We start from the raw sequence: 27,719 nt of genomic DNA, 5'->3' as shown, positions 1-27,719 counted from the left end.
TACGGGTTCTGCCTGCAGAAACAACACAGCAGAATCGCAAAGTCAGAACCATGGAACAGGCCCCCGCCACCTGCCCGATGTGACCTGACAGGGGAGGGACACCGGCGGCCGTGGAACGCCAACTGGGATCGGGCTTGTGCTGCTGGGGCCACCCTGGGTTTTTTCCTGGTGCCCCATTGGCCCAGGCCGACCCTGGTCCTGAGCATTCTGGATAACAGGTCTCATGGTCAGATTTATAGAAGCTTTGTATAAACAAACCCAACCCCTTTCCTAAATAGCAGCCTTTGAGAGGGCTCTGAAATAAGGAGAAGCTCATTATATAAAGGGTTTATGTGTGGTTTGTTAATTTGTTTTACCATCATATATCAAATTATTATATTAAAATTCTGTTTATATACATTTACAACTTACGTCTATGCTGCACTACTACAGATAAGACATTTAGATATTTAAGTACATATATATGGCTGAAGTAATGATATGTTGGTTGGGCGGATTCATCCACACATGCTCTGTAGGTTGTGAACGGGTTTGTTTTAACATTTCCTTCGCCCACCCCATCCTTGGCCTTACAATTCCCCACTTCTGCCTCTAGTAGCCTGTATTCATAGGTGCACGCCAGCTCTACTCCTTTATGGGGGCCCGGCCCGGGTCTAAAAATACAGGTGACTCACCGGGTCAGGCTGGAAGTTTGGCAGATTAGGGTCGATGAGGGTCAAGAAGAAGTGACCTGCCCATCACTAGTTTGTAGTAATGGGGGCCTTTTACAGCTTATTAAAGGAAAACTATAGCTCTAAACAATGTAGGTCTCTATAAAAATATATTGCATAAACAAGCTCATATGTAAAACCCTGCTTCATCTAAATTAACCATTTTTATAAAAGTATACTTTTTTAGTAGTATGTGCCATTGGAGAATCCTAAATAGAAAACTGCCGTTTTAAGAATTAAGGACCGCCCCCTGGGATCATAGGATTCACAGTGCACACAAACAAGCCAAGGCACACATACATGCTAGGCCCCATCAGCCAATGAATGGGCAGAGTTCTGCCTTTTACTCCCACACTACTTCCTGTTACAGTTAGAGCTGCATTATTTCCTGTCAGCTGATCTCTGAGGGAGCACACAGCCCATCACTAAATGGCGGCTCAAGGGAAAGGAAGTAAAAGGCCAATATTTACTGATATATATTCCAGTTTGGCAAGATTCTTTAATAGGTCACTTAACATAATATAAACTATCTGTTGGTTAAGTATTCATTCTGGGGGTATAGTTTCCTTTGAGTTGAAGAGAATAAAGTAAAAATAACAAGTGACCATAGCAGCCAGATAGCATTCTTTGCAGAGACAAGGAACAAACCATTCCCCAAGCCACAATAAATAAAACCAGCTGCAGCCATGCTTAGATTCCCTTTATCTGCATCATGCCCAGAGCTAATTTAAGAGTGAACTTTTCCATTGACATAAATATACATGTAATGATGTGTAACTGGAAGATGCAATAAACAGTTAAACCATACAGAACAGGCACGGGCTACAGTGACAACTACTCATCTTAATCTCCTGTAAATATCCTGGCCGGACTCTTTACTAGACTAATCATGTTAATGAGCCGGAACTTTTATTTGGATGAATAATGTCTGTCCCCCGCATGGCTACAGGAGCATCCGCTAATTTACCTGCTACAAACACATACAAACTCATAGGCTGATGGAAAATTGGGTAGAAAAACAAGGCAAAGACCATCCAAAACTACCTCTAATGTTCACTTTGCTTGCAAGAACCAATGGGATCAGTCTCTTAATCAATCTTCTACTAAATTCAGTCACTTTGTATTTTGTTTTCTGCTAAAACACCATCAAGCACCTTACTGATCTGACACATCACTGTAAAAAAACATTTTTGCATTTTAACATGGAACTTTCTTGCTTTAGTGAATTCCCTCATGTGTGCTGGATGGACCTACCAGTAAATAATTCAGCAGCACAAACAACCAGTGCACAAACAACCAGTGCACAAACAAACCATATGCATAATGGACCTCTGTTTATCCGTAAACCAAAGGGTGAGGGGAGGGGATTGTTTATACAGATCTTATTATCTCTGTTTAAACTAAAGGTGGCCATACACGAGCAGATCCGCTCGCTTGGCGATGTCGCCAAGCGAGCGGATCTTCCCCCGATATCCCCACCTATGGGTGGGCGATATCGGGGAGCATTTAGGTGAAAAAAAAAAATAATCCGATCGGATTATGTGGGCGGCAATGGGGCAGTCGGATCGGGGACCGCATCAACGAGCCGATGCGGTCCCCGATCCGACCAGATTTTCTAACCTGGCCGATCGAGATCTGGCCAATTTCAGGCCAGATATCGGTCGGCCAGGCCGCTCTGCTCTCCCCATACACGGGCCGATTAGCTGCCGAATCGGTCCAAGAAAAAACATTTTTGCATATTAAGATGGAACTTTCTTGCTTTAGTGAATCCCCTCATGTGTGCTGGATGGACCTACCAGTAAATAATTCAGCTGCACAAACAACCAGTTCACAAACAAACAAACTATCTCCATAATGGACCTCTGTTTATCTGTAAACCAAAGGGTGAGGGGAGGGGGTTGTTTATACAGATCTTATTATCTCTGTTTAAACTCAGCTAATTGCAGGAGCATAAAAACAAGACTTTTTCTCCCTTACTGCTTTTTAAGAAGATAGGGATTTTTTTTTAAATAAAATAATAGGCATATTTTTAGGTGTGTATAGCGCCCAATCAAGTACTAGATTGTAGGAAAAAATAACTCCCAGCAACCTTTGCCATCAAGTGTTTGTGAAGATTCTTATTCAAGGTCATGGTATATCTGTAGTAATAAGTCAATTCAATTGGACTTGTGTTTTTCTTAAAGACGTTTCGCCAGTCATCCAGCTGGTCTAGTTGACACAGCAAGTCTAGTTGATTTCACTTTTTACTACAGACTAGTGATGTGTGGGTCCAGAAAATCTCGACCCGCACCCGATGCTAACCCACCCTCTCCCAACCCAACCCGGCTCCCTCCATTTATAGACCCGCGCTCGCCCCGCAATGACGTCACAAAAGGGGCAGGGCTTTCAGGGCGCACGCCTATAAAAAGAGAAGCCGTAAGTGAGCTGCCGGCAGTGTAAGGTTGCGCATGTGATGTGTTGCGGTCGGCCCAAACCCACCCGACCTGCAGGTATCAGGCCGGCCCACACATCACTAGTACAGACTTATCCAGTGGTCCCCAACCAGTGGCTCAGGGGCAACATGTTGCTCCCCAACCCCTTGGATGTTATTCCCAGGGGCCTCAAAGAAGGTGCTTATTTTTAGCTTAGGAGGTAAGTTTTGGAGGCATAAAGACCACGTGCACTGCCAAACAGAGCCTCCTGTAGGCTGCCAGTCCACATAGGGGCTACAGATAACCAATCACAGTCCTTATTTGGTACCCCCAGGTAAAATTTTCATTTTATTCTTTTTACGTTTGATTGTGGCTTAGGGGTAAAAACAAGTTTGGGGACCCCTGGACTTAACCATCATGCCACAAAGCCATCGGGAACAGGCAGGCTTTAATAAGCAGCCAATTAAAACAAAATTAAAAACATGGGGCACGACTGCCTGCAAATAGTACTGAATGGGGTAGAAGGTAAAACAGAGAGTGTTCCTAAACACGATGGCAGCAGGAAATTCTCAGAAGTGCATTAATTAGTATCGCTGTTTTCTGCGCTGTGCTGCTCATTTAGACCAGCAGACATCCACACAAGGACTCGCACAGCAGCAGCATCTTAGGGATTCATTTGTTATGACTTGTTGTTTAACACCACGTCCCAAAGCACCCGACTACAAACACTCACAATCTGACTCGACGCGCCGTTTTGGGAGAGAGCAACAGATGTGCTCCAAGCTCGGGTCCAATTCTACATCTGCGGCTGCTAATGAACCAGATACAAAGATCAACAAACCCAATATTTTGTTTATCCAAACAGGAAAATTCATATTATTACATACCCAAATGCATTATAAAAACTCCCTGGCACAACTAAAGCAGAACTCCACCCAAAAACGTTTTTCAGCCAAATGAAAAGAAAATGTTCTAAGCAACTTTCCAATATACATTAATAAAGGAAAAGGAAAGGTGCCAAGTTGTTAGGCAGCCCCCCCCCCCCCAAGTGATTCTAATCGCCTACTTTTTACCACTGCCCGATGCTCCTCTTTTTTATACCTGAACTGGCCCTGGTTTAAATCTGCTAACAATTTATAGCAACAGCCGACTGCAATCACCCACCCACCAATGTGCAGAAAATAAATATATTATCTGTATATGAAAATATAGACACGTATATTTATAACAACATATGTGCACACTCCCACATCCTATATTTACCAACATTATTCTGCTTTTCTACACTAATTACTAGTGTAATTTCTGCACAGGAATTTTGTTTTTCAGAGGAAATGGACAAAGCTTGTGTAGTGGAAACCGTGAATTCCTTAGTCACCAGAGCTTCCTTACTTGTGGCCCTTCCAAGGAATAAGACATTGCTGTAAGGCAGCCAGGACATCTGGTAGACATGTTAAAGATGGTTTCTTAGGGCAGAGCCAAGAGATGGCTGCAAATATTGAGTTTAAGAGGAGGAGTTAAAAATCTGTGCCTCGCAGCACTGAGGTCCTAGGTTTGATTCCAGCCGCAACACTATCCAGGGGTTTTTATATCACGTCTTTGTGGGTTTCCTACATACAAGCTACTGGAAAAGTTCCTTGACAGGAATCAAACCCAGTGCACCAATGCCGACTCCTGTGCAGCCATAATATGCAAAAGCATGTCAATAAAAGTTAAACAATGACTTTCCAGAGAATTTCCTCACAATGAAGCCTATATAAAGACTCCTCATCCCCAACCAGTGGCTTGTGAGCAACATGTTGCTCTCCACCCCCTTTGGTGTTGCTCCCAGAGGCCTCAAAGCAGGTGCCCATTTTTATATTTCTGGCTTGGAGACAAGTTCTGAAAGCACCGAGACACAGTTTTACTCCAAGCAGAGCCTCCTGCAGGCCAGCAGTCCACATGGGGCTACCAAATAGCCAATCACAGCCCTTATTTGGCATAACCAAAGAACTTTTTTAATGCTTGTGTGGCTCCCCAACACTTTTTATATCTGTGGCTCTCAAGTAAAAAAAGGTTGGGGATCCCTGCTCTACATCTAGGGGCACATTTATCAAAGTACGAATTTTTAAAAGCACAATTGGAAAAATTTGGTTCTGATGTGCATTAATTGCACGAAAATTAGTGTCGTGATCGTACGAAAATATTGTGGTGCGATTTGAAAGTTACGAAATTTTTGTATCCGACCGATTGTAAATGGCATGAAAACCTTTCTGACTTTGAACCTTCAATGCATGATTTTGGAAGCCTCCCATAGGACTCAATGGCACTCTGCAGCTCCAACCTGGCCCAAGGAAAGTCTCCCATAGGCCTCAATGGCACTCTGCAGCTCCAACCCGGCCCAAGGAAAGTCTCCCATAGGGCTCAATGGCACTCTGCAGCTCCAACCCGGCCCAAGGAAAGTCTCCCATAGGGCTCAATGGCACTCTGCAGCTCCAACCCGACCCAAGGAAAGTCTCCCATAGGGCTCAATGGCACTCTGCAACTCCAACCCGGCCCAAGGAAAGTCTCCCATAGGGATCAATGGCACTCTGCAGCTCCAACCCGGCCCAAGGAAAGCCTTCCATAGGGCTCAATGGCACTCTGCAGCTCCAACCCGGCCCAAGGAAAGCCTCCCATAGGGCTCAATGGCACTCTGCAGCTCCAACCTGGCCCAAGGAAAGTCTCCCATAGGGATCAATGGCACTCTGCAGCTCCAACCCGGCCCAAGGAAAGCCTCCCATAGGGCTCAATGGCACTCTGCAGCTCCAACCTGGCCCAAGGAAAGTCTCCCATAGGGCTCAATGGCACTCTGCAGCTCCAACCTGGCCCAAGGAAAGTCTCCCATAGGGCTCAATGGCACTCTGCAGCTCCAACCTGGCCAAAAGAAAGTCACGATAAGCAAGCTTGAATAAATTCTGAAACGTTCTTAGTCATTGCGACAAATACGATTTTGTCTCACAAATTGATGCAAAGCACGAAAAAGTTGCGTAATTTAACGAAAATATAGTGGAAATTATGCACAGTTCTAAATGTTAGAAAAAATATACAAATTTTTCCCATTCGGACTTAATGAATGGGCCCCTTAATCTCACTTCAGTAGAAAAACACTGTCTGATCATCTGCCTCTGTTGTAATAAATGTCAAGTGACGTGATTAATTGCTGTAGCTTTGCAAATAACGTTAGGCCTCCGGGACCTGCCAGCCGAGATCTGCTGGCACCTGGATACGGGCTTTACCTCCAGCGCTGGCACACAAAGGCTCTATTCATACACGGCACTCATTGTGCACAATGTTTATCTATTCCAGAATTCGACAAGGAAACACAACTGCACTAGCGGTGTAACTGGAAAGGGTTTGCTATTGCTCGAGCATGGTGAGAAGTGTTTTAATTACCCACACTGGCATAATTACATGGTATCACCCTGCACAGGCTATGATTTCTCCCTATGGTTGGATCCTTCCATTTCTGTGCCCCAAGTGACATCGGCCCATGCCAGTTTCTTGTGAATGGCAGTCATCATGCATCGCTGCAGTCAGAAAGGCCTTTCCCTGTCTCCGCCACTTCTAATTAAATATTATTATTATTATTATTATCTGCTGATTTTTATATAGTACCAACACGTTTATTCATGAGTGTTCATCAGTCACATCACCCCCTACAATCCTTTTTGGGTCACTTTGCCCCCTTGGTTGTGGGCCTTTTAAATAAGTAAATGGGACCCCAATGAAAACAAAAACCCCCTTGCATAAATGCCATGCCCCCTATTTACACTGTCCATTCATACTCTGCTCAACGTTCACCCAAACCACATCCACAGAAATCCCACTGCTTCCCCCACCTTAAAGGGGTGGTTCACCTTCGGATCTTTTAGTATGTTATAGAGTGGCCAATTCTAATCAACTTTACAATTGGTCTTCATTATTTATTTCTTATCAATTTTAAATTATTTGCTTTCTTCTTCTGACTCTTTCCAACTTTTAAATGGGGGTCGCTGACGCCAGTAGCCAATCACTTTTTAAAAACTTATTTTTCTGCTCAGGTCCTCTCCTACTCATATAACAGTATCTCATTCAAAGCACTCCCTGGCTGCTAAGGTAATTTGGACCCTAGCAACCAGAAACTCCAAACTGAAAAGTTTCTAAACAAAAAGTGAAATAACAAAAAACTACAAATAATAAAAAAAAGAAGACAAACTGTATCAAAATATTATTCTCCACATCATACTAAAACTTAACTCAAAGGTTCGGTGCCAGAGGATATATATATATGACAGCAAATGGTGATGGGACACAAGCAAGCCCTGTGCCATTTACAAAGAGCCATCAGTTGTAAGTGACATTATCACTAATAAAGGATTATATAAACTATTGGTGAAAAGGTGGTGGCAGTTTAGCATTATGTAAGTTTGGGGGAGATCTATAGGGGCTTTAGAGACGGGGTAAAAGCAGCTCTCCAGGAACACAGCCTTACTGAGCTTGGTGGCACCTATTATGCATACACTGCCAAAGCGTGCTGGGAAATATGCACATTTAAAAGCAACGGGTGTGAATAGGTGAACCAATGCCTAATTAGGCAGCAGCGGCGGCACAATGGATCGCAGCTGCATGTCTGAGTATGAGCTCACTGTCCTGTCTAACCATACACAGCCACCTACAGACATATCCAGCACTCATTTCCCCATCTCCTCCAAAGAAATTCCTGTCCTGGAAATAAACAAGCAGGTTTCCTCATGTTCCTTGCACGCTGTGTGTAACTCAGTGTTTATTCAATCCGATGCTTTCTAAGCCTGGTGCCGTGCATCCCACATTCCATGCTCTATGGCAGCCCGTCTGCTGCTTCTCAATGGGGCCTACCCAGCTGCTCTGTCTATATAAATAGGCTATATTATTATGATTCCCCTTGTAGCTAATGGAAACATAAAAACATAAATGGATCATTCTTATCCTCAAACACCCAGGGAAGCATTACTGTATCGGCCTGCAGGCCTCCTGTAATTCTTTAATCCCCTTAAAGCGAGACTGACGTCAGAATAATGTGAAATATTGTCGTTTTGGATGCAAACATTTTACTTGGGGCCCCGCGGGGGTGCAGGCCTGGGTGCAGTCACACCACCCCACATCCCTACTATTTACGCCACTGGCTATACCATAAAACTATTCACCTGAATACAGTTTATATTAATGCCTGGGCAGATTGGCAGGTTCATTTGAGGCCGGTTAATCTTATGGCAGGAGAGTGTCACAGACCATCTACCCCAAAAAAATGGAAACAACTTAATAAAATAAAGTAGCCGAGAGAATCAGCTAACAGTAAAGCAGAACAAGATACCCATGCAATACGTAAGGTACAAAAACCTAATCCAAAAAATGAAAGTGTTTTAAAGTAATTCAAAATTAATGTACAGGTAAGGACCTGTTATCCAGAATGCTCGGGACCTGGGGTTTTCCGGATAAGGAATCTTTCCTCAATTTGGATCTCCATACCTTAAGTCTGCTAAAAACCATTTAAATATTCAATAAACCCAATAGGGCTGTTCTGCCCCCAATAAGGGGTAATTATATCTTAGTTGGGATCAAGTACAGGTACTGTTTTATTATTACAGAGAAAAGAGAATCATTTAACCATTAAATAAACCCAATAGGGCTGTTCTGCCCCAATAAGGGGTAATTATATCTTAGTTGGGATCAAGTACAGGTACTGTTTTATTATTACAGAGAAAAGGGAATCATTTAACCATGAAATAAACCCAATAGGGCTTTTCTGCCCCCAATAAGGGGTAATTATATCTTAGTTGGGATCAAGTACAGGTACTGTTTTATTATTACAGAGAAAAGGGAATCATTTAATCATTAAATAAACCCAATAAGGCTGTTCTGCCCCAATTAGGGGTAATTATATCTTAGTTGGGATCAAGTACATGTACTGTTTTATTATTACAGAGAAAAGGGAATCATTTAACCATGAAATAAACCCAATAGGGCTGTTCTGCCCCCAATAAGGGGTAATTATATCTAAGTTGGGATCAGGTACAGGTACTGTTTTATTATTACAGAGAAAAGGAAATCATCTAACCATTAAATAAACCCAATAGGGCTGTTCTGCCCCCAATAAGGGGTAATTATATCTTAGTTGGGATCAAGTACAGGTACTGTTTTATTATTACAGAGAAAAGGGAATCATTTAACCATTAAATAAACCCAATAGGGCTGTTCTGCCCCCAATAAGGGGTAATTATATCTAAGTTGGGATCAAGTACAAAGTACTGTTTTATATTAGTACAGAGAAAAAGGAAATTATTTTCACAAATCAAAATTATTTGCTTATAATGGAGTCTTTGGGAGACGGCCATTCCGTAATTCGTAACTTTCTGGATAATGGGTTTCCAGATAATGGGTTTCCGGATAATGGGTCCCATACCTCTACTGCTGCCCTGCACTAGTAAAACTTTGTTTGTTTCAGAAACACTACTATAGTTTATTTAAAAAACAGATAAAACACCACTGTATTCTACAGAGTTTAATTTATGTCATGTAACCTGTGCCTTTTCTCTTTTTGAATGGCTGCCCCCGGGGCTACACAGCAGCTTTGATTATGAAGCAAACACACAACTTTACCAGTGCAGGGCAATAGTACTTTATAGTTTTATTACTTTGATACATTTTCATGTTTTGGTGTTACTGTTCCTTTAATCATACCTCCCAACGTTTGAAAAAAATTTTTTGGCCATGCCCCAATTACCACGCCCCATTTTAAAAAAAATACCCCTTTTATATAGATCAAATGGCGGGCGCAGACGAAAATGTTCTATACCCTCATACTGAACGACCTAAGGAAAACAATATAGCAACTCCTACATATAAAATACAAATATAGAGAGAAGGCAGTCAGTTAAGTGAGTTATAACTAAGTACCAGTTTTGCCCCCCCATACACAGTACCCCCCTATACAGATTACCCCCATACACAGTACCCTCCAATACACAGTAGCCCCCTATACACAGTAGCCCCCCAAACACAGTAGCCCCCCAAACACAGTAGCCCCCCCATACACAGTACCCTCCAATACACAGTACCCTCCAATACACAGTACCCTCCAATACACAGTACCCTCTAATACACAGTACCCTCCAATACACAGTACCCTCCAATACACAGTACCCTCCCATACACAGTACCCTCCCATACACAGTACCCTCCCATACACAGTAGCCCCCAATACACAGTAGCCCCAATACACAGTAGCCCCCAATACACAGTGCCCCCTATACACAGTGCTCCCTATACACAGTAGCCCCTAATACACAGTGCCCCTATACACAGTGTCCCCCTATCACAGTACCTCCCATAGGTGCTCCGCCTTCGTCTGCGGCTTTGTTATGCCTCTCCTTGTGCAGCGCGACAGGCCTTTTTATAAGGTTGCGCCCCATGCGTAATGACGTCATACCCACAGGCGCAACCTTATAAAAAGGCCTGTCGCGCTGCACAAGCAGAGGCATAACAAAGCCGCAGAAGAAGCAAGAACATCCGGCTACAGCAAGCGCATCCCGCTGTGCCAGATAGTTCCATGAATGTCCCGCAATGCGCCATAAAAAAGCGGGACAGTTGGGGGGTATGCTTTAATAGCCTAATCATTTGGTGGTCTGCAGTTGTCCTTTAAAGACTGAATGGAAACAGAGATACAAGACAAGTAAAGGCTGAAGAGATGGACAGGAATTACTACAACCTGCTAAACAAAGGAACGTAGCACAGCCTGGGCAGATAAGATAAACAGACTGGATTCAGCTGTAAAGGTGGCCATTAATGTTGTGATCTTCGCCCAATATCAGGGGCGGCAAAAAGCCTCTCCTGGTAACTTTAAGAACCAAAATTCCAGTTTTTAAAACAGAAATTCGGCTATGCTAGAGTAGCCAGTACAATTGCGCTCTCTACACTGACGATGTGGCACCCCCTGGACCCCCTCCAGCACTGTTAAAGTAAGGTGCCCGATATGGGGCTAATTTGATCGTTTGGCCCTAGGGTCAAACTGCTGAATTAAAACAGCAGACACAGGTGCCATCGGAGTGAGGACCACATTAAAAAGTCCCCATCCAATGGAAAATCAAACCTGCCCGATCGACCTTTGCCGCATTTTAGGCCAGATGTTGGTTGGGAAGGCCCGTTGAGGATGCCCACCTTAAGTACTGATTTATTTACTGCATGATGCTGCTTCAAGCGCTCTGCTTACTTACTAAGCTTTGCCTGCGTTGCACATAGCAGTTGGGCATGGTACCAATCTCATGTATAAGGCTCAGCATGTCAGCTTCCCAGTTTGTAGGTGGATGAATTATTTTAAACCCTTGGCAGGCAGGTAAAGGGCAAGAGATGGAGCCAAAGTGCTTTCAGCAGCATTTTGCAGTCAGATCTGCACAGCAGTTAGATATCAAAAAGTCATTAAGCTGACAAATGTCTAAATTATAGGCACATAAATAGAAGTACAATAAATAGCTACGGGAAGCACTTAAAAGTGAAGAGGACGAGGGAAGCTATTGAGTACTGCCATTCATTATCCTGCTGCCTCTTTTCAAACACCCCTGTCTCGTGTTATTTAAGGGGAAATAGCCCTGATTTATTTCTAAATCACTTATTTTTAGCTTCCATTAAATTTCAATTAATCCAGTATGATGCCAAATTGTTCACAGAACATTCCTTCTTTGCATATTCACATTGATACTTGGATGAGACAGGCTGAAACACTTGCTGTGACAAACATATTCTGTATTGCCGTCTATAACACAACAACATGGGCCCAGGCATCCAGCGTTACGCCCCAGAAATCCATATTTACTTTTATTGTTCCTGCAGCCTGTATAACACTAATTACTTACTGCAGCAGTGCAGCAAACACAGAAAGCTAACTTGCCCAGTTATACATGCACCTCAGGTGTCTGTGCTCAATACGGACAAAAAATGTCTTTTTCCTAATTTTTTTCCACAAATAAATCATAAGGGTTGAGGATGCCAATTTTTTTTTTTTAAATCCTCGGTCCCTGCTGGATAGCTGCTTGCCCGATGTGGGGTTACATAAATAGGTCTGCGTCATTTGGATAGGAGAGGGGGCAGGTGTGCTCGACAAATGAAGCAATATATGTAACCACTTTTTAATAACACTTATTTATAAAGCGCCAACATATTCCACAGCACTGTGCAAAAGAAAGGGTGTATATACAGCAAACATACAGATTACACACAATACTGGTACAGAAGTAAAATACAGAAGGTAGGTACAGAAGAGGGCCCTGCTGAATAAAGCTAATAATCTTTAACAATTCCACATTTTATTTCCCATCTCATTCGAGGCCATGCCGCCTTCTGTGCCATCTGAGACAAGGGCAACACCTCCCTCCATGGCATTTATATTCCCCTGTAGACACAGTCTATTTTAAGCATCTAAAGTACAGGTATGGGATCCATTATCTGGAAACCTGATATCCAGAAAGTTCCAAATTATGGGAAGGCCATCTCCCATAGAATCCATTATAAGCAAATAATTGTAATTTTTTAAAAATGATGTCCTATTCTCTGTAATAATAAAACAGTACCTGTACTTGATCCCAACTAAGATATAATTACCCCTTATTGGGGGCAGAACAGCCCTATTGGGTTTATTTCATGGTTAAATGATTCCCTTTTCTCTGTAATAATAAAACAGTACCTGTACTTGATCCCAACTAAGATATAATTACCCCTTATTGGGGGCAGAACAGCCCTATTGGGTTTATTTCATGGTTAAATGATTCCCTTTTCTCTGTAATAATAAAACAGTACCTGTACTTGATCCCAACTAAGATATAATTACCCCTTATTGGGGGCAGAACAGTCCTATTGGGTTTATTTCATGGTTAAATGATTCCCTTTTCTCTGTAATAATAAAACAGTACCTGTACTTGATCCCAACTAAGATATAATTACCCCTTATTGGGGGCAGAACAGCCATATTGGGTTTATTTAATGGTTAAATGATTCCCTTTTCTCTGTAATAATAAAACAGTACCTGTACTTGATCCCAACTAAGATATAATTAATAACACAATACATGCGCAGATTTTATCGTTATCCGACCGAAATTTTCTAACCTGCCCGATTGACTAGGGGTGTCAAACTCAATTAAATAAGGGGGCCGATATCTAAAACTCAGGCCAAGTCGCGGGCCGGCCATGCAGCACCACTGGGACTGGAGCAGCGCTGTCATACAATTTGATCGATATGTTCATGCCCAGCTTTACTCCTTGCAGGTATTCCAACACATTTCAACTCCAATCTGTTCTAAAAGCTGCTCATTCATCTGTCTCACCGTTCCACATCAGTCGCTCCCCTATGCACATCTCCTCACTGGCTCCTAGTCTCCTCTAAAATAAAATTCAAATTATCTCAAATTGACACTCACATATAAGGCCCTTACTAATGAAGCCCCTGTATTTCAGCTATGATCTCAAAATACACTGCTTCACGCAACCTACGCTCTGATTCTGACCTTCCCTCTCTTCTCTCATCACTTCATCCCATTCCCGACTGCAAGACTTCTCCCAGGCTTCTGCCTGTCTCTGGAACCCTCTGCCTCGAGACATCAGACTTTCCCTTTCCTTCTAAACTAAAGACCCCTCTGTTTAGGGAAGCATACCCAATGTGTCTAACCTGACCAAATGTTTATATATCATAAATCATCAATCAGTTTCCAAAATCCTTTTGTTTAAATGTACACTTAACCCCTTTCGACTGCTTTTGAGAGTAGGTCCATTTGTCCCTATTGTTACTCTGTATACCCTTGTTTCTTAAATTATTGTAAGACCCTTGTTTGTTATAACTATATATAAACTACTCATTTTATAATAGGGGGTACATTATTCACTGTATTTACAATGTCATAATCGGGATCTGCTGCATTTACCCATCAGGATTTGAGTTTCATTTTCCTTATCAAGTACTTATTTCCCAGAAACCACAGATATCGCAGCCAAACCAAGTAATAAGGGAACTTAGCACTGGTGCCATCTCTAATCTATTATTCATCCCTCAGTACAGCCATATATACCATTTTGTGATAAGTTGTGCTTTGCATTATGCACCACAGCTCTGTGCCGCTTTCCTGCTAATGTGGCTAATGTGTTCCTATGCGGCTGCCACAGAGATCAGAAACCTACATATGGGAAATAAGTGGCCCTCAAATGGAAAGCATCATGGCCCCATCAGGAGGCAGTAGGCTTAGGTCAAGATACCTAAAATAAACTCAGGAGGGGGATTCACACGCTCCAGCCCCCCAATCCTTCCCTGGATTCCACAAAGCACTTCAGTCTGAGAAAGTCTCCTCCCAGGAATGTTGCAGAAAGATAAGCGCAACTACATCTGGAATGTCTGAACAAACATTCACATTGTGCCTTTTGCCCTGCTGCAGCGACCTTTTCATTTACAAAAGAAAGTCCGGTTTAGTGTCTCTGCGCCAAACTTCGCCTCTCAACCCCAGGAACTGGGTGTCTGACAGTCTAACTGCCTCACACTGCACTCACACACAATTAACTTTTACAGGGAACTCTCACACCCTCCGGTTTAGCACACACCCATAAACCATTGCTTTACAAACAGGATCTACCTATTCATTTATTTCTTATTCCCCTATATACTCACATTTTGCCTTTCCACCAATCCTTTAAGTTATCCTTTACTATGTAATAGAATGCCCTATTCCCAGCAACTTTGCAGTTCGTTTCCATTATTTATTAATAAATCATTTTTTGCTGTTTTTGTATTATTTGCCTTCCTCTCTGCTACCCATTTCCAGCTATTAATTGGAGGTCAGCAGTCAAAAACTATTGCTTAATATTGTTACTTTTTATTGCTTATGTTTCTATGCAGCCCCTCTCCTATTCCTATTCCTGCCTCTCGTTTAACCCACTGCCTGGTTGTTAGGAAAAATAAAACCCTAACAACCAGATAGCTGCTGAAATACCAAACCAGAGAGCTGCTGAACAAAAAAGCTAAATAACGGAAAAACCATAAAAAAATAAAAAACGAAGGTCACTTGTATATGCGTGCCGGCTGTTATTTTGCCAGACACCCAGTTCCTGGGGATGAGGGGCGAAGCTTGGCGCTAAGGAGCTGAACCGGACTTTCCTTTGTAAACTAAAGCTTGAGGGGTGGGTGCACGAGGGCAAAAGACACAATGTGAATGTTTGTTCAGACATTCCAGATTCAGTTGCGCTTATCCTTCCGCAACATTCCTGGGAGGAGAGATTCTCAAACTGAAGTGCTCTGTGGACCAAGTGCTAATTGTTTTAGAATATCGATGCCTACTTAATGCTAACGGTTAATTTAAAGGGGAACTCCAGATTCTGAACCACAACACCACAGAAACCCCCAATATACCCATCACTATAAAGTGTTCCTGCAAAAAAGTTTAAATAAATACCATTTACTGTGTCTCATACCACATGGCATTTACTCCCTGTGTATTTATACTTATTTATTGTATTTATTATAACACTTGTCCTCCCTGCGTGTAATTTTTTATATTGTAAGATTGTACAGTGCTGTGTACCCTTGTGGCACTTTATAAATAAAGTTATACATACATAAATAAATTTATATATGTTGAAATCCAGCTGCAAAACAGTTCTATGAAGGAACTACATAACCCACAATGCATTGCACTGTGATGTTCCTTATTGACATCACGTGTGCAGGGAATTGTGAGATTGGGAGGAGGCAGGCTGAAGGCAGGCTGAGGACAGGGGACTACTGTTACATTTTATTTGAGTCTCAAAGTAGTCAGCCAGATCAGCAGGGGAACAGGGGGCGGGGCTTAGGGAACTGTTCCAAACCATAGTATTACATTAACAATCATGAAAAGGCTGCATATTTTTTAAGTTTCAAAGTTGCTTGAAATTATGTTTACTTTTCAAAAAGCTTAAGTTGTGTTTGGGTGGAGTTTAACACAAACAACTTGCTGAAAAACGCCTTGAGCGACCTAATCCTTATATTTTATTTACATTATAGGTGTTATTGGCCTATAATAATGCAGTGTCACTTTGAGGTTATCTTCACTATCAGAGTGTTATTGTGCCTTTGTCAAAACAAATGAATAAGCAGAATCTCCTGAGAGCTGGATATTTCCTCCTCCAAGCGAATGCCCTCGGCTCTTGTGTAACTCTCAGCCTGCTGCCACCCTACCTGCCCGGGACAAACACAGGATTCACACTTCCTTTCTTTGTGCCACACACACGGGACACTGTGTACAGACTCATGCCCACCTCTGACCTTAGAATTCTGACTAAAAACCGCATTGTGTGCCCCAAACAACAGAATTTATACAGATTTGAAACAACATATAAGTCTCTTAAGAATATTCTGCAGACAAAGTGCAGCTTGGTGATCACTTTCAATTGTTTTCTATTATTTGGAGGGGGGCAGCAGGGGATATGTCCAAGGGATCTTTATGGCTGCTGTGTGCTGAAGGGCTTGAGTGATTTCCTTGTATAAAATCATTACTGTAATAGAAACAAATCCACTACATGCAAAATAAATGAGCATATACTGACCACACAAAACATTCTACAGCCTGCACACACATGGTATGATCCACTCATTTGGAATATTCCAAATGGGGGATGCTCTGACTGGCTCCATGGAGATCTGTGGGGAAAGGATTGTATTGATGCCGTCCCTCACCAATCAATATTTGGCTCAATTACATTTTCTTTCATTACACTATTACAGCTTTTAGGTGGAGATCCCCTCTACAACAAATCATTAGAAATTGTTTCATTAAAGTGGTGGTTCACTTTTAAGTTTTTTTAAGGGCCTAATTATTATGCTGTTTAAAAAAAAAGGCAACACCAGGCTTCGCAGCGTAAAAGAGTGTAATGTTTTTATGCGTTTTTTCATTCTGCCAGAACTTACGTGAAAAATGGTGTAAAATCTGGTGTTCGGACGGCAAAATTCACTATTTATTTTACACAGCTTTTTATACCGTCTTTCCTTTGAATTTCATTTTACACAACTTAATCCAAATGATAAAAAAATGACTTGCTTTCTTCTTCTGACTCTTTCTAGCTTTAACTCTTATACAATGTCATTGTTATTGTTACTTTTTATTACTTATCTTTCTATTCAGAGCCCCTCCTATTCATTTTTCAGTTTCTCAGTCACACCACTGCCTCATTGCTTGGCTAATTTGGACCCTAGGAATAATTAATAAAAAAAAATGAAGACCAATTGCAAATGACTGAACTGTATTTCAGATCTTTTTGGATAATGGGTTTATGAAGAACAGATTGTATAACTGTCTAACAATCCCAAGCATGTCCCCCAGCTGTTATGGAAGGCTCTGAGAGGATGAGCATTGGTAGAGTCCAGTAACAGCTGGGCGCAACCACAACTGGGGACAGAACCGTGTAATGGAAACAAAATGCTTCATTTGTGCCTCCAGTCCCAGCGTAATGCTGAGCGGCTTCATTCAGTTCTACTAAAAGCAGAGCACTTTATTTTAATTATTTTTTTTTTTTTAGTCATCATTTCCCAGAAATCACAGGACTTGTTTACACTCTCCCACTGCCAGCGGCACAGTAATGTCTGCAACCATGTCTCTGCCCTGCCGTCAGCAGCGGGCACCTTTGTGCATTCTCTTGCACCCAGCCCTTTGTCCCTACAGACCTAAGGTCCTGCTATGTGTGAGGCCCTGGCCAGTCCTAATGTAGGTGATGGCACTGTCAGGAGGGGATCTGTATAAGTGGGCGTTCTGAGCAATTCCTGCATGACAGCTCTGGGCAGGCAGCTTTACTTATGTCCATGTCTTACAGAACATTCCACTGAAAAGTAAGTACCGCCCTGTGCGAGGGGGAACACGAAACACATGTTGTAGGCAAAAACACCCACATGATATTTTATGTCAACAGAATTCATTTTTTAACCACAATGTACATTAAAAGCGTGCTTCACCTAAAAGGTAACTATGTCAGTCTTCAATCAGTCTACATTATTTTTAGTTTTTATATTGTTTGCCTTTCTCTTCTGCCTCTTTCCAGCTTTTAAGTGGGGGTCACTGACCCCATGCAGCTTACAATTGAATTGTTATTCTAACTTTTTATTACTTATAGATCTATTCAGGCTCTCTGCTATTCATCTTCCAGTTTCTCATTCAAACCACTGACAGGTTGCTGGGAAAATCTGTATACCTAGCCAAAATCCCACCGTTAGGTTAATATCCCATGGAGAGATTAGTCGCTGAGATTTCTGAAAAGTGAGTTCATTTTGTCTCTACATAGAGAAGAATATAAATTGCCAGTACCAAACCCGACGATACTACTTCAAATTGCTTATCGTTCCGAATCGCTATGGGACCGTTTTCCGAGCGATGTTACAAAGAAAGCATTGCCATTCAAAACTATTGGAATCGCTGAAAGTAAAACACACTGAGCGGAAAGTCACTGTGATTTCCCCTTTGCACTGAATGACGCACTGATATGTGGGAAATAGAATCGCTCTGTTGTTGAAATCTCTAGTAATCGCTTGTTAGGAAAAGATGAGAATGTTGTTGCTGGAACTCGCTTTTTAAAAATCACAGCGAATAAATCTCTTCGTGGGACATTAGCCATGCTGCTAAACAAAAAGCTAAAAAAAAAAAAAAAGAAGTCCAATTGCAAACTGTTTCAAAATACCCATGTCTACATCATACTAAAATTCAAAGGGGTTGTTCACATTTGAGTTGATGTAGAGAGTGATATTATACAAAAATTTGCAACTAGTTTTATTATTTATGATTTGTTAATTATTTCACTTTTTGTTTGGCATCTCTTCAGTTTGAAATTTTAGCAGTCATCTGGTTGCTAGGGTTTAAATTGCCTTAACCAGGGAGTGGTTTAAATGAGACACTGGTACATGAATAGAAGTAATAAAACAAGTAATAAAAAGTAACAATACAATAATGAATGTGGTCCACACAAAATGAATTAGGAGAATAGAAAAAACATTTCGGAGAAGACTGTACCAAGCAAATATCTAGTAGGCTATTTCTTGGATTTAGGCTCCTAACAAGGCTGCACATATGTATCAAGTTGTAACAGAGAGCGCTCCTGATCTAGGAACAACCAGCCGATACAACTTCATTTCAGATGCTAAGGTGTAACCTGAAATTGTCCAGAAGAGGACACCTAGCCCAGTAATCCGGGGCCCATAAAGGGGCCTGCCATTTAATGTTGGATCCCTATAGGCTTCATCTGACTTTAGCCTAAATACAGCTGACCCAAATATCCCTTATCAGGAAACCCGTTATCCATAAAGTTCTGAATTACAGGAAGGCCATCTCCCATAGACTCCATTATAAGCAAATAATTCTAATTTTTAAAAATTGTTTCCTTATTCACTGTAATAATAAAACAGTACCTTGTACTTGATCCAAACTAAGATATAATTACCCCTTATTGGAGGCAAAACAATCCTATTGGATTTATTTCATGTTTAAATTATTCCCTTTTCTCTGTAATAATAAAACCGTACCTGTACTTGATCCCAACTAAGATATAATTACCCCTTATTGGGGGCAGAACAGTCCTATTGGGTTTATTTCATGTTTAAATTATTCCTTTTTCTCTGTAATAATAAAACAGTACCTGTACTTGATCCCAACTAAGATATAATTACCCCTTATTGGGGGCAGAACAGCCCTATTGGGTTTATTTCATGGTTAAATGATTCCCTTTTCTCTGTAATAATAAAACAGTACCTGTACTTGATCCCAACTAAGATATAATTACCCCTTATTGGGGGCAGAACAGCCCTATTGGGTTTATTTCATGGTTAAATGATTCCCTTTTCTCTGTAATAATAAAACAGTACCTGAGCTTGACCCCAACTAAGATATAATTAATTCTCACTGGAGGCAAAACAATCCTATTGGGTTTAATAAATGTTTGAATGATTTTTCCAGTAGACTTAAGGTATGGAGATCCAAATTATGAAAAGCTCCTTATCTGGAAAACCCCAGGTCCTGAGCATTCTGGCCCATACCTGAGCTATTACTGTTTAGGAAAAACGTAATGCGCCGTGTACAGAGTAATACGCACATTCGTGCCATTATGTAGGGGCAGAAAGCATGTAACTGTGTATTAATTAGAGTCTCTAGACCTTGATACACTATTTCCATTATTGCCTCACAGACTAGGTGCCACGGAAACCAGAACATCTAATCATCAACCCAGACAGGAGTCCAAGTGAGCAGACCAGCGTGGAAAGTCAGGCTTTGCCAATAATACACCTATTTATAACTCAGGATAAGCTCCAGTCAATGTTTCCTTAAGTAGAAAGCAAACTGCAGAGGCAAAGTGGCTCTCTGGGGCCAATGCAAGCTGTGTCACTCTAGAGTCACACTGGAGACTTCTGGAAAGGCTAAAAAGAGGTTTGATTGTTAGCTACAGGGCACCCAATGTATAATACACATAGGAAGCAGTAAAGCCGCTTTCAGAAGCAGTGAAAGATGTGCGGCTCTTCTTGCCTACGCTTTGCCCAGGGATGCCACTTCCAGGTCTCCAAGCCATACCCAGCAAGCTTCATGAGGTTTTTGGAAAATTCCACCACCAAACAAGCAGTATGGTTGCTCCGACATTAATTTACAAAAAAAAAAGAAATCTTAAATAAAGAAAAATAAAGATCAATAAATAGCTAAAGAACTTTCTTTGCATACAGTAAGCTACTACAGGGGCCTCTGAATAGCATTACTGTTATTAAATAACATTGGCTTGATCGCGGGGAAATGCCTGCTTTCGCATTAAAGGATATATATAAATTCATTATAAATTTGTAAAGGTTTTTGACTTATTTGTGTATATAATTGCTATTAGAAGCTGTGTCTGTCCTTTTCTATTCCCTGCCCTGTGGGTTCTGTCATATGAAACAATATAACACAAGGCAGCAGCCTGACAGACCTGACTCGCTGGAGGAGACCGACCTTTGCAACATTGTTTAACAAGTAACAACCAGGAGCTCAGCAAATGCTGCTTTCAATAGCATATACATTTACAAATCACTTTTTTTTTTCAACTTACTTTTGATTCATTTTTATGATACATGTAAACCAGAATTACACAGCTTATTTTATCACCAGAGAGAAAAGTAAAACATTGTAACTTAACAAATAGAAATTTCAAACTGTAGCTCCCAAACCAAAAAACAAACTAACTACAAATAACCTTTAAAGAACTAACAATGTTCAATAAATCCACATTGGAAAGTTGCTTAGGATTATGTTTTTTTATCAGGCAAAAAACTATTTTTGGGGTTGACGTGACCTTTAAGCCAAATCACCGACAATAATATAAATCCCCTCGTGTGTCATTGCCCTAAAAGCGCAACCCCATAGGCAAAGGACTTCGTTCTCTCTGAGCATTTCTGTGTAAATAAAAAACAAAAGAATGACAAAAAAAAACAGGTTTGCGGCAGTTGCTTTTCCTGAAAACCCAGTATTCTGCCCCAGTTCAGGTCACAATTAACACTATATAGCTGCAAGTTGTTCCATTGGTTACATGGAAATAAGTGAAATTCACAACCTTTCTTTAAAGGGGTAGTTCACCTTAAATTTACTCTTAATATGATGTAGACATTGATATTGAGACAATTTGCAATTGGTCTTCATTTTGAATTTTTGATGGTTTTTCAGTTATTTAGCTTTTTGTTCAGCAGCTCTCTATTTGGTATTTTAGCGGCTATCTGGTTGCTAGGTTCTTGTTTACCCTAGCAACCAGGCAGTGGTTTAAAGGAGAGATGGAAAAATTAATAGGAGAGGGCCTGCATAAAAAGATAAGCAATAAAAAGTAACAATAACAATACAATTGTAGCCTTACAGAGCAATAGTTTTTGGCTGTCGGGGTCAGTGACCCCCATCTAAAAGCTGGGAAAAGGCAAATAACTAAAAACCTATAAAAAATAAATAATGAAGACCAATGGCAAAATTGCTACGAACAGGACATGATAATGAATAACAAAGAGATGAATGAGGAAACAGTAACCCCCATTCCAAAGAGGCAGAAAAGAAAGGCAATTAATTCAAAAACTATAAAAAATAAATAATAAAAAAAAAGTTGCTACAAATAGGGCACTCAAAAAATTAACTTGAAGGTGAACCACCCCTTTAAAGTTAAGATGAACAGCCCCTTTAACTCTAAGGCAAGTTCCAGGAGTACAGCACCCTGCTACCATACTTCACCATATAATACACAATATTCCCCTCGCCATGACTTTACCAGATGTAGCAATAAAATGTTTCATGCAACAGCCACAGAACTACAACTCCCAGAATTCCTAGAGAAAAGACCCAAAGTTGCCACTCACAATATCCTAAATTATTCTTTGCTTAATCAGTGAGTTGCAGTGAACCCAGCCAGACAATAAATAGATTCCCTGACAGCCTATGGACAACGCTGGGGGTTATTCGCTCCTTAAAGGGACAGGAAATTATATGCACCTTTACAATTGTAAGCTCTTTTGGGCTCTCTTCACCTCTTGTCCTGATTGCTTTATATGTTACTCTGTATGTCCAATGTATGTAACCACTCTATTGTACAGTGCTGGGGAATATGTTGGCGCTTTATAAATAAATGTTAATAACAATAATAATAATAATAATTAAACACAGAATGTTTACAGCTAATTAGCACTTTAAAAAAATATTCATGTCTTTTAAACAATACAGCAATTTTGTTCTCGATGATTAAAGGAGATCTGCACCAAAAACATTCTACGGAATTTCCCAATATACATCCTTAGTTATATGTAAATGCAATGGCTATTGAAGGCAGTATCTGTCTGACCCTTTATATTCTCTATACTCCTGGCTGAAACCACTCACCGTTTATAATGAATGCATTTTGTACATGACATTCTCTATCATTACAGGTTTAGGAGGAGATCCCCCAAACCCAACACACATTCCGCAGCCCATTAGGCTCTGTGCAACCATAAAAGCAGCGAGACCTTGGGGCAGAGGTTTATTACGCACAAAGAGCTTTCCATGGTACTGTGCAATAGGAACAATATGTACTGAAACCAACGGCAGTGGATAGTCCATTCCCAAACTGCACAATCCCTGGATAAATGAGAGAGCTGCTACACAACCAGACTCAACCTCCGCACATGTTTAATGCGACTGTTTCCCAATACATATTCCGTTCTCAGCCCCCCCACCCATGTATCGCAGGGTACATGCGAGACAGAACAGCCTGACACCCACGTCCCACGCAGATTTCCTGGGATTCCTATATAACCCAATCACTGTTGGCCACGCAACTACACAAAACATGTTTTGATTACTTATATTGGGTCGGTTGGAAGTATCAACTGGTTACCCACATGATGGGAGACCCCTAAGCAATGCATGCAAACTTTCACCAACGTAGCACCCCCATAAGAAACGCTTGACCATTAATTCATAGGGCCTCAAACAAATATATTCACATCCAGATTATACATCAGTATTTGAAATTTGTACATAATAGACTGGAAAACCTCTCTGCTGCACTTTATATAAATGGGTTGTGTGCCAGCACCTAATCTGGGTGCTGTTGGGCCCTGCTACCCTGTATGTTCCTGCTTCACTGGTACAGGTATGGGACCTGTTATCCAGAATGCTCGGGACCTGAGGTTTTCTGGATAACAGATCTTTCTATAATTTGGATCTCCATAACTTAAGTCTGCTAAAAATCATTTAAATATTGAATAAACCAAATAGGGCTGTTCTGCCTCCAATAAAGATTAATTATATCTTAGTTGGGATCAAATACAGGTACTGTTTTATTATTACAGAGAAAAGGGAATCATTTAACCATTAAATAAACCCAATAGGGCTGTTCTGCCCCCAATAAGGGGTAATTATATCTTAATTGGGATCAAGTACAGGTACTGTTTTATTATTACAGAGAAAAGGGAATCATTTAACCATTAAATAAACCCAATAGGGCTGTTCTGCCCCCAATAAGGGGTAATTATATCTTAGTTGGGATCAAGTACAGGTACTGTTTTATTATTACAGAGAAAAGGGAATCATTTAACCATTAAATAAACCCAATAGGGCTGTTCTGCCCCCAATAAGGGGTAATTATATCTTAGTTGGGATCAAGTACAGGTACTGTTTTATTATTACAGAGAAATGGGAATCATTTAACCATTAAATAAACCCAATAGGATTGTTCTGCCCCCAATAAGGGGTAATTATATCTTAGTTGGGATCAAGTACAGGTACTGTTTTATTATTACAGAGAAAAGGGAAATCATTTAAAAAAATGAGAGTTATTAGTTTATAATGGAGTCTATGGGAGAAGGCCTTTCCGTAATTCAGAACTTTCTGGATAAGGGGTTTCCGAATAAGGGATCCCATACCTGTATAAGTTCTCTCCTTTTCTGTATGCTATTGGGACACATTACCCTGCATGTTATTGCTCCAGCGGTGCCAAATGGGTTCTCCCTCTGTGCCAGCTCCTGATGTGGGTGATGTTGGGTCCCACTGCCCTGCATGTTATTGCTCCAGTGGGTTCTACCCCTGTGCCAGTCAATCATTTGGGTGCTAATACCCTGCAAGTTACTGATCCATAGGAAGCTAGTGAGGTGTATGACTGTGCCGGCTCCTGATGTGGGTGCTGCTGGACCTCAGTGCCAGGCATGTTGTTGCTCCAATCTGATGGGGTGGGTGCCAGCGCTGTGCCAGCTGGCGAGCTCTATAGGTGCTGTTAGATGTCACTACCCAAGTATGTTGTGCCCCTCTGTCTGTGACCAACAGTAGCCGCACATTCCCGATCCCTGTGCATCTCCCTGATCTCGGCTTCCCTGTGTGTTTCTCCCACCCTCCCCCTCCGTGAGCGACTGCCATTGTGCCAAACAAACCCTGAGCCTGTGCCCCCACAGCACCCACACTCTCTCCCCTGGGCACCCCGTTTGCCCCCTGGGGTCGCCCCCATGCTCACGTACCTTGCCCGGGTTAAGTTTGCCTCTCAGTCCGCTCCAGCAGCAGCAGGGTGAGTCACTGCCGACTCTCTCCCCTTCCCACAGCTCCCAAGCAGGGACCTTGTGACATCACCGCAGCCCCAATCCCCGCCCCGTTGGATTCTGAGGGCGTGGCTAGCCTGTGAATCATTCCTCCCCCGCTTGGTGTGGGCGGGGTTAAGAGAGAGATGGGTGGGAAGGGGTGGGGCTGGAGTCAGATGCTCGTCAAAAACATTCTTGTCTCCATTGAGCTGCTGCAGAGGGGCTGGAGGGACTCGGACTGTGTGTGTGAGTGCAGATGGCCCTTCAGCTGCTTCAGCTTTACGACTCCCAGCTCCCTTTGCCATGCTGCAGTGTGGTGCGGGGAGTTGCTGATTAATCTGTATGAAAGTCGCGTTAAACTGGGTCCTCGGTTTATTCAAGCAGATTAGCGACTGCTGCTCATTGCGCTGCATAAGGAATTGCTGCCTCACTGGCTCTGTTTGCGCCGTATGTACGATGGGATTTCTATGGCGCTGCTTATGTGGGCAGCAATGTACAGCAGAACAGTAAATGTAAAGATAAAAACAAAGTAAATGCAAAGTACAGTTATATTAAATAGTAGGAACTAAGTGTAAAAGACAAGGAGATTCCTACACCACAGAGCTTACACTCTAAGGGGCACATTTGTTAGAGTACGACAGGTCCGATTATAAAAAGTTCGTATTTTTTCTAAAGTTTACAACTTTTGCGCATTTTCTGCAATATTTTTGTTATTTTGCGCAACTTTTTCGTACTTTGCGACAATCTGCGTGACAGTTTGTCATGCCGAGTATGAAAGTTTCACATTCATTCAAGCTTCGGTATCGTGACTTTCCTTGGGCCGGGTTGGAGCTGCAGAGTGCCATTGAGCCCTATGGGAGACTTCCCTTGGGCCGGGTTGGAGCTGCAGAGTGCCATTGAGCCCTATGGGAGGCTTTCCTTGTGCCGGGTTGGAGCTGCAGAGTGCCATTGAGCCCTATGGGAGACTTTCCTTGGGCCGGGTTGGAGCTGCAGAGTGCCATTGAGCCCTATGGGAGACTTTCCTTGGGCCGGGTTGGAGCTGCAGAGTGCCATTGAGCCCTATGGGAGACATTCCTTGGGCCGGGTTGGAGCTGCAGAGTGCCATTGAGCCCTATGGGAGACTTTCCTTGGGCCGGGTTGGAGCTGCAGAGTGCCAATGAGTCCTATGGGAGACTTTCCTTGGGCCGGGTTGGAGCTGCAGAGTGCCATTGAGCCCTATGGGAGACTTTCCTTGGGCCGGGTTGGAGCTGCAGAGTGCCATTGAGCCCTATGGGAGACTTTCCTTGGGCCGGGTTGGAGCTGCAGATTGCCATTGAGCCCTATGGGAGACTTTCCTTGGGCCGGGTTGGAGCTGCAGAGTGCCATTGAGCCCTATGGGAGACTTTCCTTGGGCCGGGTTGGAGCTGCAGAGTGCCATTGAGCCCTTTGGGAGACATTCCTTGGGCCGGGTTGGAGCTGCAGAGTGCCATTGAGTCCTATGGGAGACTTTCCTTGGGCCGGGTTGGAGCTGCAGAGTGCCATTGAGTCCTATGGGAGACTTTCCTTGGGCCGGGTTGGAGCTGCAGAGTGCCATTGAGCCCTATGGGAGACTTTCCTTGGGCCGGGTTGGAGCTGCAGAGTGCCATTGAGCCCTATGGGAGACTTTCCTTGGGCCGGGTTGGAGCTGCAGATTGCCATTGAGCCCTATGGGAGACTTTCCTTGGGCCGGGTTGGAGCTGCAGAGTGCCATTGAGCCCTATGGGAGACTTTCCTTGGGCCGGGTTGGAGCTGCAGAGTGCCATTGAGCCCTATGGGAGACTTTCCTTGGGCCGGGTTGGAGCTGCAGAGTGCCATTGAGTCCTATGGGAGACTTTCCTTGGGCCGGGTTGGAGCTGCAGAGTGCCATTGAGCCCTATGGGAGACTTTCCTTGGGCCGGGTTGGAGCTGCAGAGTGCCATTGAGCCCTATGGGAGGCTTTCCTTGGGCCGGGTTGGAGCTGCAGAGTGCCATTGAGCCCTATGGGAGGCTTTCCTTGGGCCGGATTGGAGCAGCAGAGTGCCATTGAGCCCTATGGGAGACTTTCCTTGGGCCGGGTTGGAGCTGCAGAGTGCCATTGAGCCCTATGGGAGACTTTCCTTGGGCCAGGTTGGAGCTGCAGAGTGCCATTGAGCCCTATGGGAGACTTTCCTTGGGCCGGGTTGGAGCTGCAGAGTGCCATTGAGCCCTATGGGAGGCTTTCCTTGGGCCGGGTTGGAGCTGCAGAGTGCCATTGAGCCCTATGGGAGGCTTTCCTTGGGCCGGATTGGAGCTGCAGAGTGCCATTGAGCCCTATGGGAGACTTTCCTTGGGCCGGGTTGGAGCTGCAGAGTGCCATTGAGCCCTATGGGAGACTTTCCTTGGGCCGGGTTGGAGCTGCAGAGTGCCATTGAGCCCTATGGGAGGCTTTCCTTGGGCCGGGTTGGAGCTGCAGAGTGCCATTGAGCCCTATGGGAGGCTTTCCTTGGGCCGGATTGGAGCTGCAGAGTGCCATTGAGCCCTATGGGAGACTTTCCTTGGGCCGGGT

General features: G+C 42.7%; 1 protein-coding gene across 2 annotated transcripts in view; it reads right to left on the bottom strand.

Annotated features, from left to right (window-relative positions):
- lifr (LIF receptor subunit alpha) overlaps positions 1-25,233 on the bottom strand; it is a 58,862-nt gene extending 33,629 nt beyond the window's left edge. The window contains exon 1 of one of the 2 annotated variants that reach the window (XM_004910449.4): positions 25,121-25,233. The gene's annotated coding sequence lies outside the window, so the exon portion shown is untranslated. The remainder of the gene's footprint in view (positions 1-25,120) is intronic. The other variant, XM_002938191.5, reaches the window with a different exon arrangement.
- Positions 25,234-27,719: the final 2,486 nt, after the last annotated feature.

The sequence above is a fragment of the Xenopus tropicalis genome, chromosome 1 (genome assembly GCF_000004195.4).
Source record: "Xenopus tropicalis strain Nigerian chromosome 1, UCB_Xtro_10.0, whole genome shotgun sequence".
Taxonomy (NCBI): domain Eukaryota; kingdom Metazoa; phylum Chordata; class Amphibia; order Anura; family Pipidae; genus Xenopus; species Xenopus tropicalis.
This window is presented reverse-complemented; position numbering and strand designations above follow the sequence as displayed.